Consider the following 9,562-nt stretch of genomic DNA (forward strand, 5'->3'; position numbering starts at 1 on the left):
ATGTCTTCCTTATCCATTCTTCAGTCAAGGGGCAATTAGATTGTTTCCAGGTTCTGGCTATGACAAACAATGCTGCTGTGAACATAGTTGAGCACATGTTCTTGTGGCACGATTGAGCATCCTTTGGATATAAACCCAAAATTGATATTGCTGGGTCTTGAGGTCGGTTATTTCCTAATTTTCTGAGAAACTGCCATACTGACATCCAAAGTTGCTGTACCAGTTTGCACTCCCACCAGCAATGCAGAAGTGTCCCCTTTATCCCATCACCTCTCCAGCATAAGTTGTCATCAGTGTTTTTGATCTTGGCCATTCTTACAAGTGTAAGATTGAATCTCAGAGTTGTTTTAATTTGCATTTCTCTGATGGCTAAGTATGTTGAGCACTTCCTTAAGTGTCTTTCAGCCATTTTAGATTCATCAATTGAGAGTCCTCTCTTTAGGTCTTTATCCAATATTTTTTTTTTGATAATTTGCTCTTTTGATGACCGATTTCTTGAGTTCTTTGCATATTTTGGAGGTCAGCCCTCTGTACAATGTGGGGTTGGTGAAGATCTTTTCCCATTCTGTAAGGCTACCGTTTTGTCTTGTTAACCATGTCCTTTGTTTTACAGAAGCTTCTCAGTCTCAGGAGGTCCCATTTATTAATTATTTCTCCCAGTGTCTATGCTACTTGGATTATATTTAGGATTATATTATCCTGTGTCAATGAATTCAAGTGTACTTCCCACTTTCTCTTCTATGAGGTTCAGTGTGGTTGGTTTTATGTTGAGGTCTTTGAACCATTTGAACTTGAGTTTTTTGCATAGCGATAGATGCGGATTTATTTTCATTCTTCTACATGCTGATATCCAATTATGTCAGCACCATTTATTGAATATGCTTTCTTTTTTCAATTTTATAATTTCTGCTTCTTTATCAAAAATCAGGAGTTTGTAGTGTGTGGATTGATATCCGGGTCTTCAATTCAGTTCTGCTGGTCCTCCTGTCTGTTTTTATACCAATACCAGGCTGTTTTCAGTACTGTAGCTCCATAGTCGAGTTTGAAGTCAGGGATTGTGATGTCTCCAGAAGTTCCTTTATTGTACAGGATTATTTTGGCTATCCTGGGTTTTTGTGCTTTTCCATAAGAAGTTGAGTACTATTATTTTGAGGTCTGTGAAGAATTTTGTTGGGATTTTGATGGGCATTGCATTGAATCTGTAGATTGCTTTGGGTCAGATTGCCATTTTTTTACTATGTTAATTCTACCTACCCAAGAGCATGGGAGATCTTTCCACTTTCTAGTGTCTTCTTCAATTTCTTTCTTCAAAGATTTAAAGTTATTGTCATACTGGTCTTTCACTTGTTTAGTTAGAGTTACTCCAAGATATTTTATATTATTTGTGGCTATTGTGAGGGTAATATTTCTCTGATTACTTTCTCAGCCCATTTATCATTTGTGTAAAAAAGGGCTACTTAATTTCTCGAGTTAATCTTGTATCCTGCTACATTACTGAAGGTGTTTATGAGTTGTAGAAGCTCCTTGGTAGAATTTTTGGGGTCACTTATATAAACTATCATATAATTAGCAAATAGTGAGAGATTGACTTCTTCTTTTCTGATTTGTATCCACTTGATTTCTTTTTGTTGTCTTATTGCTCTAGCTAGAACCTCAAGAATTATATTGAATAGATATGGAGAGAGTGAACAACCATGTCTTGTTCCTGATTTCAGTGAGATCGCTTTGAGTTTCTCTCCATTTAGTTTGATGTCGGCTGTTGGCTTGCTGTATATTGCCTTTATTATGTTTAGGTATGTTCCTTGTATTCCTGCTTTCTCTAAGACCTTTATCATGAAGGGATGTTGTATTTTGTCAGGGGCTTTTTCAGCAACTAATGAGATGATCATGTGGCTCTTTTTTTCAGTTTGTTTATATGGTGGATTACATTGACAAATTTTTGTATGTTGAACCATCCCTCGGTATCTGAGATGAAGCCTACTTGGTTATGGTGGATAATTTTTCTGATGTGTTCTTGGCTTCAATTTGCCAGTATTTTATTGAGTATTTTGCATGGGTGAGATTGGTCTGTAATTCTCTTTATTAGCAATGTCTTTGTGTGGTTTGGATATCAGAGTAATTGTAGTCTTGTAAAAAGAGCTTGGCAATGTTCCTTCCGTAGCCATTGTGTGGAACAATTTGAGGAGTATTGGTATTAGTTCCTCTTTGAAAATCTTGTAGACTTCTGAGCTGAAACCATCTGGTCCTGGGCTTTTTTTTTGGTTAGGAGACTTTTGATGACTGTTTCTATTTCTTTAGTAGTTATAGGTCTATTTAATTTGCTTATCTCATCTTGATTTAATTTTAGCAAGTAATATTTATTCAGAAAATTATTCATTTCCTTTAAGTTTTCCAATTTTGTGGAGTACAGGTTTTTAAAGTATGACCTGATGATTCTCTGGATTTTCTCCATGTATGTTCCCCTTTTCATTTCTGATTTTGTTAATTTGGATATTCTCTCTCTCTCTCTCTCTTTCTCTTTCTCTCTACCTTTTGATTAGTATGGATAAAGGTTTGTTTATTTTGTTGATTTTCTCAAAGAACCAATTCTTTGTCTCACTGATTCTTTGTATTGTTTTCTTTATTTTGTTGATTTCAGCTCTCAGTTTGATTATTTCCTGCTGTCTAGTCCTCCTGGGTGAGTTTGCTTCTTTTTGTTCTAGAGTTTTCAGGTGTTCTGTTAATTCACTAGCATGAGATTTTTCCAGCTTCTTTATGAAGGCATTTAGTTCTATGAACTTCCTTCTTAATATTGCTTTCATAGTGTCCCATGGTTTTGGGTATGTTGTGCCTTCATTTTTGGTGAATTCTAGGAAGGCTTTAATTTCTTCATTTCTTCCTTGACCGTTAGTTATTCAGATGAGCATTGTTTAATTTTCATGTGTTTGTGGGCTTGCTGAAATTAGTGTTGCTGTTGAATTTTAATTTTAAGCCATGGTGATCCAATAAGATATATGGTGTTATTCCAATTTTTTATATCTGTTGAGGTTTGCTTTGTTACCTAGTATGTGGTCAATTTTTGAGAAGATTCCATGAGGTGCAGAGAAGAAGGTATATTCTTTTATGTTTGGATGGAATGTTCTACAGATGTCTGTTAAATCCATTTGAGTCATAACATCTGTTAGTTCCCTTATTTCTCTGTTAAGTTTCTGTCTGGCAGACCTGTCCAGTGGTGAGAGTCGGGTGTTGAAGTTCCCACTATTAGTGTGTGGGGTTTAATGTGTAATTTAAGCTTTAGAAGTGTTTCTTTTACATATGAGGGTGCCCTTGTATTTGGGTCATAGATGTTCAGTATTGAGATTTCCTCTTGATGAATTTTTCCAGTGACTAATATGAAATGTCCTTCGTTGTCTCTTTTGGTTGATTTTAGTTCAAAGTCTATTTTGTTAGAAATTAGGATAGCTATGCCAGCTTGTTTCTTAGGTCCATTTGATTGAATTTTTTTCCCAACCCTTTACTCTGAGATGATGTCTGTCTTTTTATAGGTGATTTGAGTCCATTTATATTAAGGGTTATTAATGACCAGTGATTGCTAATTCCTGTTACTTTAATTTTTGTTGTTGGTGATGTTATTGTGTGTGTTTTTCCCTTCTTTGGGATTTGCTGCTGTGAGATCATCTGTGTTTTTGTTGATGTAGGTAACTTCCTTGGGTTGGAGTTTTCCTTCTAGTAGGGCTAGGTATTGGTTAAATCTAGGTATTGGTTAAATCTGTCATGGAATATCTAGTTTTGTCCGTCTATGGTGATTAAAAGTTTTGCTGGTTATAGTAGTCTGAGCTGGCATCCATGGTCTCTTAATGTCTGCATAACGCTTGACCAGGACCTTCTGGTCTTCATTGTTTCCACTGAGAAGTCAGGTGTAATTCTGATAGGTTTGCCTTTATATGTTATGTGTCCTTTTTCCTTTACAGCTTTTAATATTCTTCCTTTATTCCGTATGTTTAGTGTTTTGATTATTATATGGTGAGGGGACTTTTTTTTGGTCCAGTCTATTTGATGTTCTGTAAGCTTCTTCTAGCTTTATATGCATATCTTTCTTTGTGTTGGGAAAGTTTTCTTCTATGATTATGTTGAATATATTTTTCTGTGCTTTTGAGTTGGACATTTTCTCCTTCTTCTATCCTTATTATTCTTAGGTTTGGTCTTTTCATGGTGTCCCATATTCATGGATATTTTGTGTTAAGTTTTTTTTAGACTTAATGCTTTCTTTGACCAATGAGTCTATTTCCTCTATTATTCAGTGCTTGAGATTCTCTCTTCTATCTCTTAAAGTCTGCTGTTTATGCTTGCATTTGTGGTTCCTGATTGTTTTCCCGTATTTCCATTCCCAGAATTCCCTCAGTTTGTGTTTTCTTTATTGTCTCTATTTCGGTTTTCAAGTCTTGAATCATTTCTTTCATCTGTTTGATTGCTTTTTCTTGGTTTTCTTTAAGGGATTTGTTGATTTCTTCCAATTTTTTTTGTCTTTTCCTTCATTTCTTTGAGAGAATTTTTCATTTTTTCTTTAAGGGCCTCAAACATTCTCTGAGTTACTTTTAGGTCATTTTCTTCTGTTTCATCTATATTGGGGTGTTCAAGTCTGGCTGTTGTAGAGCCACTAGTTTTTGTTGGTATTGTGTTGCTCTTTGTATAATCGAGTGTGTTTTTACCTTGTCTAGCCATCTTTTCCTCTCATTGGTGGTTGGGGCTGTGTCTCTGGTGATCAATCTTCCAGGTGCCAGTGGATCCAACGCTTAGATAATTGCTCCCCATGGTACAGATGGGGCCATGGTTCCAGTCACCCTAAAGGTCACTCGGCGTTCCCAGAGGTCGCTAGGCATTCCAAGGTGTTGCTCTGCAATTCTGGTCGTCATTCAGGCCAGCTTCCATGAAGGTCACTTGCTTTGGGCTGCTCCCACTGAGGTCGCTGGCTCGAGTCTGTACCCGCGTATATCCCTGGCGCAGGCCCGGTGTCCCAGATGTCTCTGGCTCAGGCCTGCTCCCTGTGTGTTTGCTCCCTCGTACCTGCTCCTGCAGAGGTTGCTGACTGGGGCCTGCTCTGGCGGAGGTTGCTTCCTCATGTCAGGTCTGGTCCCTTGGAGGTTGCTGGCTTGAGCATAGTCCTGTGGAAGGCTGCCTCGGAATTTGCTCCCTCATACCTGCTCTGGGAGTCTTTTTTTCTTTCTTTTTTAACTTTTTACTGATTCTTTGTAGCACTGTTTCTCTTGTTCATTTACTCTTTCCTTTGGATTCACTGGGCTACTGTGTGTTTTGATTTTGGTTGTTCTGACTGTAATTCCAAGACAAGGTTGAAGGTATGTGGTAAAAATGGGCATCCTATTCTACTTTCAGATCTTAGGGAGAAGATGTTGATGGTTCACATCTGGTATGATGTCAGCTGTGGGCTTCTTTATGGCCTCTCTCTGCCATCAACCTATACATATTTTGTTCAGTTTTTCTCATAAAAACTTGAATTTTAAGGAAGGCTTCTCTGCATCTATTGAGATGACTACAAGGTTTTATGCATCATCCTGCTAATATTAGATATCACATTTATGGATTTATATTGAACCTTCCTTGTACTCTTGTGATTAATACACTTAATTACAACATCTCATCCTCCTGTGCCCTATTGGTTTGGGATTGCTAGGGTTCTGTTTAGGATTTTTTTTCCAAGGATATCCAAGGATACTTGCCCATAGTTTTCATTTTGGGGATGTGATCTGATTTTATTGTGTGATAATTTTGTCTTTATAGAGTATGTTTGGAAGGAAGAGTTCCTTCCCTTCAACTTTCTGGACTTTGATAAGAACTGGTATCAATTCTGAAAATTTGGATAAAAATTTAGCAATGAGTCTGTCTGGACAAGCATCTTTATCTGCTGAGCCATCTCACAGAACCCCACCCCTTCATTTCTGAAGGGTGTCTTTACAGCATATGGCAGTTTTTCCCCATAAGCACTGTAAATAACCCTCCTACTTCCTCCTGGTCTACACTGTAGTTTTCAGAGGGAAGTGTGCTGTCAAGTAGAAATACCCTTGAGTGTTCCTTTCCTCTTACCACCTTGAGATTCCTGTCTTTGTCTTAAACTTTAAGAACTTTATTATAATAGGTCCAATGGTAAACTTGGTTGAGTTCTATCTGACTGGTGCCTTTTAACCGTCCTCTACCTGGGTACTGACATCTTTCCCTAGATCTGGGGAACTTTCTGGTATCTGTCTTGAACATGTATACTATCCCTTTGGTATGGTCAAGGCTCACTTGAAACCTAACAGCCTGAATACTACCCAGTATGATCTACACATGCAATTCTCTTCAAAATATTCGCCCTTTTAATGCTGTACCAAACTTCTTGTGCATTACCTTCAATCCTCCTCCTCCTTGCTTTCTTTGGTTTTGTTTTTCTCCCTTTACTGTGTATTTTCTTTTTTTTAAAGATTTATTTATTTATAATGTATACAACATTCCTTCCATGTTTGCTTGCATGTCAGAAGAGGGCACCAGATCTCATTATAGATGGTTGTGAGCCACCATGTGGTTGCTGGGAATTGAACTCAGGACCTCTGGAAGCGCAGTCAGTGCTCTTAACCTCTGAGCCATCTCTCGAGCCCATGAGCCATCTCTCCAGCCCTACTGTGTATTTTCAAACAGTCCATCCTGGACCTCACTGATTATTTCCTCTGTTTGATGGATTCTGCTATGAGTGCCTTCCATTATGTTTATCATTTTATTGAGTATACTTTTTAGTTTAAGGATTTCTGTTAAATTTTTTATTACTTCAATCTTTTTGTTGTTTCTCTGATAAAGCACTGAGATGTTTCTCTAAGTTTTCTTGAAGTTTATTGGGCTTCCTTAAAACAAGTCTTTGAAAAAATTTGCCCCTAGTTCATACATGTTGACAGCTTTATGACCAGTTTTTGCTGCTTTATTTTAATCCATTAGGTAGGATGCTCCTGAAATCATGTTGGTATATGAAGAAGTCTACACTCTGAAGTATTTATTTTAAACTTTGTAATCAGACTTTGTGGCTATCCTTCCAGAAATTCTAAGCAGGGTGCTTCCTCTCACAATAAAAGCCATAGCCACTATTTTATCCTACAGCAAGATTTACTATGTCTACAATCAGAGTACTGCTCCTATTTCAGCACTAGAGGGATCTCCAAGGTCACATTTTTTCAAAAATCCAACTCGTGTTGTTTAGGATTCTCTGAAGGAGTGCTTTTAAAATGTTAGTGCATTCTTGAATGGCTCCTCCAGTAGGAAGATTCAACACATGCAAGTCAATAAATGTGGTATCACACTAACAGAATCAAGGATTAACCACCATATGACCACCACAATAGATGAAGAAAAGGCATTCCTTAGAATTTGTCATTCAGTCAAGAGAAAAACAAGACCATTTATGTACTTTAACATAGTAATGGCCATTTAAAAGGCCATTTATACATAATACTAAGTGTGGAAATGTTGAAACCTTTATAAACTAGGACAAGATAAAGATGCACACTTCCATCATCTTTTTGTTGCTGGACTGAACCCCCAGAGCCTTGCACATTCTATATCCCCAATCCACAATTGAATGCTTTCTCCACTTTCATTCAACATATTCCTGAAGTCCTCACCACTATCAGACAACAGAAATAAATAGAGGGCAATTAAAACCAGAAAGAGATGTTAAACTGTCCCTGTCCAGAAAACAATCCCTAAGAGCCTACCAAACACCTGTCAACTGATAAAAGTCACAATGTTGCAGGATACAAACCCAATATACAAAAATCAGTAGTGTTTCTATAAACTAATATTTTTTGAAAAGGGAAATCAGAAAAACAATCTTACTCAAAATAAATAGTAAGCAAATAAATAACCTAGAAATAAATTTAACCAAGGAAGTAAAAGATCTGTACAACAAACATGATGAAGGGGTGGGGAGGAACTCCGGCTATAACTGCATTCTTTTTTTTTTTTTTTTTTTTGGTTTTTCGAGACAGGGTTTCCCTGTAGTTTCTAGAGCCTGTCCTGGAACTAGCTCTTGTAGACCAGGCTGGCCTCGAACTCAGAGATCCGCCTGCCTCTGCCTCCCGAGTGCTGGGATTAAAGGCGTGCGCCACCACTGCCCGGCTATAACTGTATTCTTGAAAAGCATGAGAACCAGAGTTTGATCCTCAGAACCCACATTTTTTCAAGAGAAAATGCTAGAAGCTGGAGAGGTGTTTGGCAGTTAAAAGCTCTTGCTGGCTCTTGGTCTGGTTCCCTGCGTTCATGTCAGGCAGCTCACAACTTCCTGCACTCCAGTTCCAGAGGATTCAATGCCATCTTCTGGTCTCTGTGGGTATCTGCACATATGTGGCATATACTCACAGACACACACATACACATAAGTTAAAAATAAAAACACAACCTTGGAGGTTGGCTCAGTGGTTAAGATTGCTTGCTGCTCTTCTAGAGGATCTAAGTTCCCAATATCCATGATGGGCAGCTTATACAACTTTCTGTTACGTCCATTACAGGTGATCTGATACATTTCTTACCATCACAAGCATCCACATACATGGCATCTGCACACTCAGTCACATACACATAAATAAAAATAACATAAAAGGTAAATAAGTAAATCTCTTTTCTTTTTTCTTTTTTTTTTTTTTTTTTTTTGGTTTTTCGAGACAGGGTTTCTCTGCAGCTTTTTTTTTAGAGCCTGTCCTGGAACTAGCTCTTGTAGACCAGGCTGGCCTCGAACTCACAGAGATCCGTCTGCCTCTGCCTCCCGAGTGCTGGGATTAAAGGCGTGCGCCACCACCGCCCGTTAAATCTCTTTTAAAAATATAAATATGGGCCAGGCGGTGGTGGTACACGCCTTTAATTCCAGCACTTGGAAGGCAGAGGCAGGTGGATCTCTGTGAGTTCAAGCCTTGCCTACAAGAATAAGAACTAGTTCCAGGACAAGCTTTGACAGGCGCCAAAGCTACAAAGAAACCCTGTCTCAAAAAACAAAACAAAACACACACACACACACACACACACACACACACACACACAAATATATATATATACATATATATATTGTTGGCACCTAAGGAATGATATCTGAGGTTGATCTCTTTGGTCTCTACTTGCATGTGCACATGCACAGACAAGCATGAGCAGCCCCCACATACATGAGCACACTCACACCAAAGACAGCCACTAAAGAGGAACCAGAGTGTAGCTCAGAATTCATTCTGAGCATGTGAGGTTTGGGTTCAATCTCAAGAACTGAGAGCAAAGAGGGATGCTGAAAAGAACACACACAAAACAAGGAAAAGGCATGTCATATTCACTGACTGGAATAACCAATATTCTTAAAATGCCTATATGACCCACTATGATTTTTAGATTTGATGTAATCCTTTTCAAAACATCAGTAACATTCTTCACATAGAAAATGTAATCCTTAAATGCCAATCAAAACTACACTCAGCTCAGTCAAAATAGCTATCTTCAAGAAATCAAATAAGCCTTTATGATGGCTCCTTATATGTCATTCATGAGAATATAAATCAGTGCAACC

Source organism: Arvicola amphibius, chromosome 1 (assembly GCF_903992535.2).
Source record: "Arvicola amphibius chromosome 1, mArvAmp1.2, whole genome shotgun sequence".
Lineage (NCBI taxonomy): Eukaryota > Metazoa > Chordata > Mammalia > Rodentia > Cricetidae > Arvicola > Arvicola amphibius.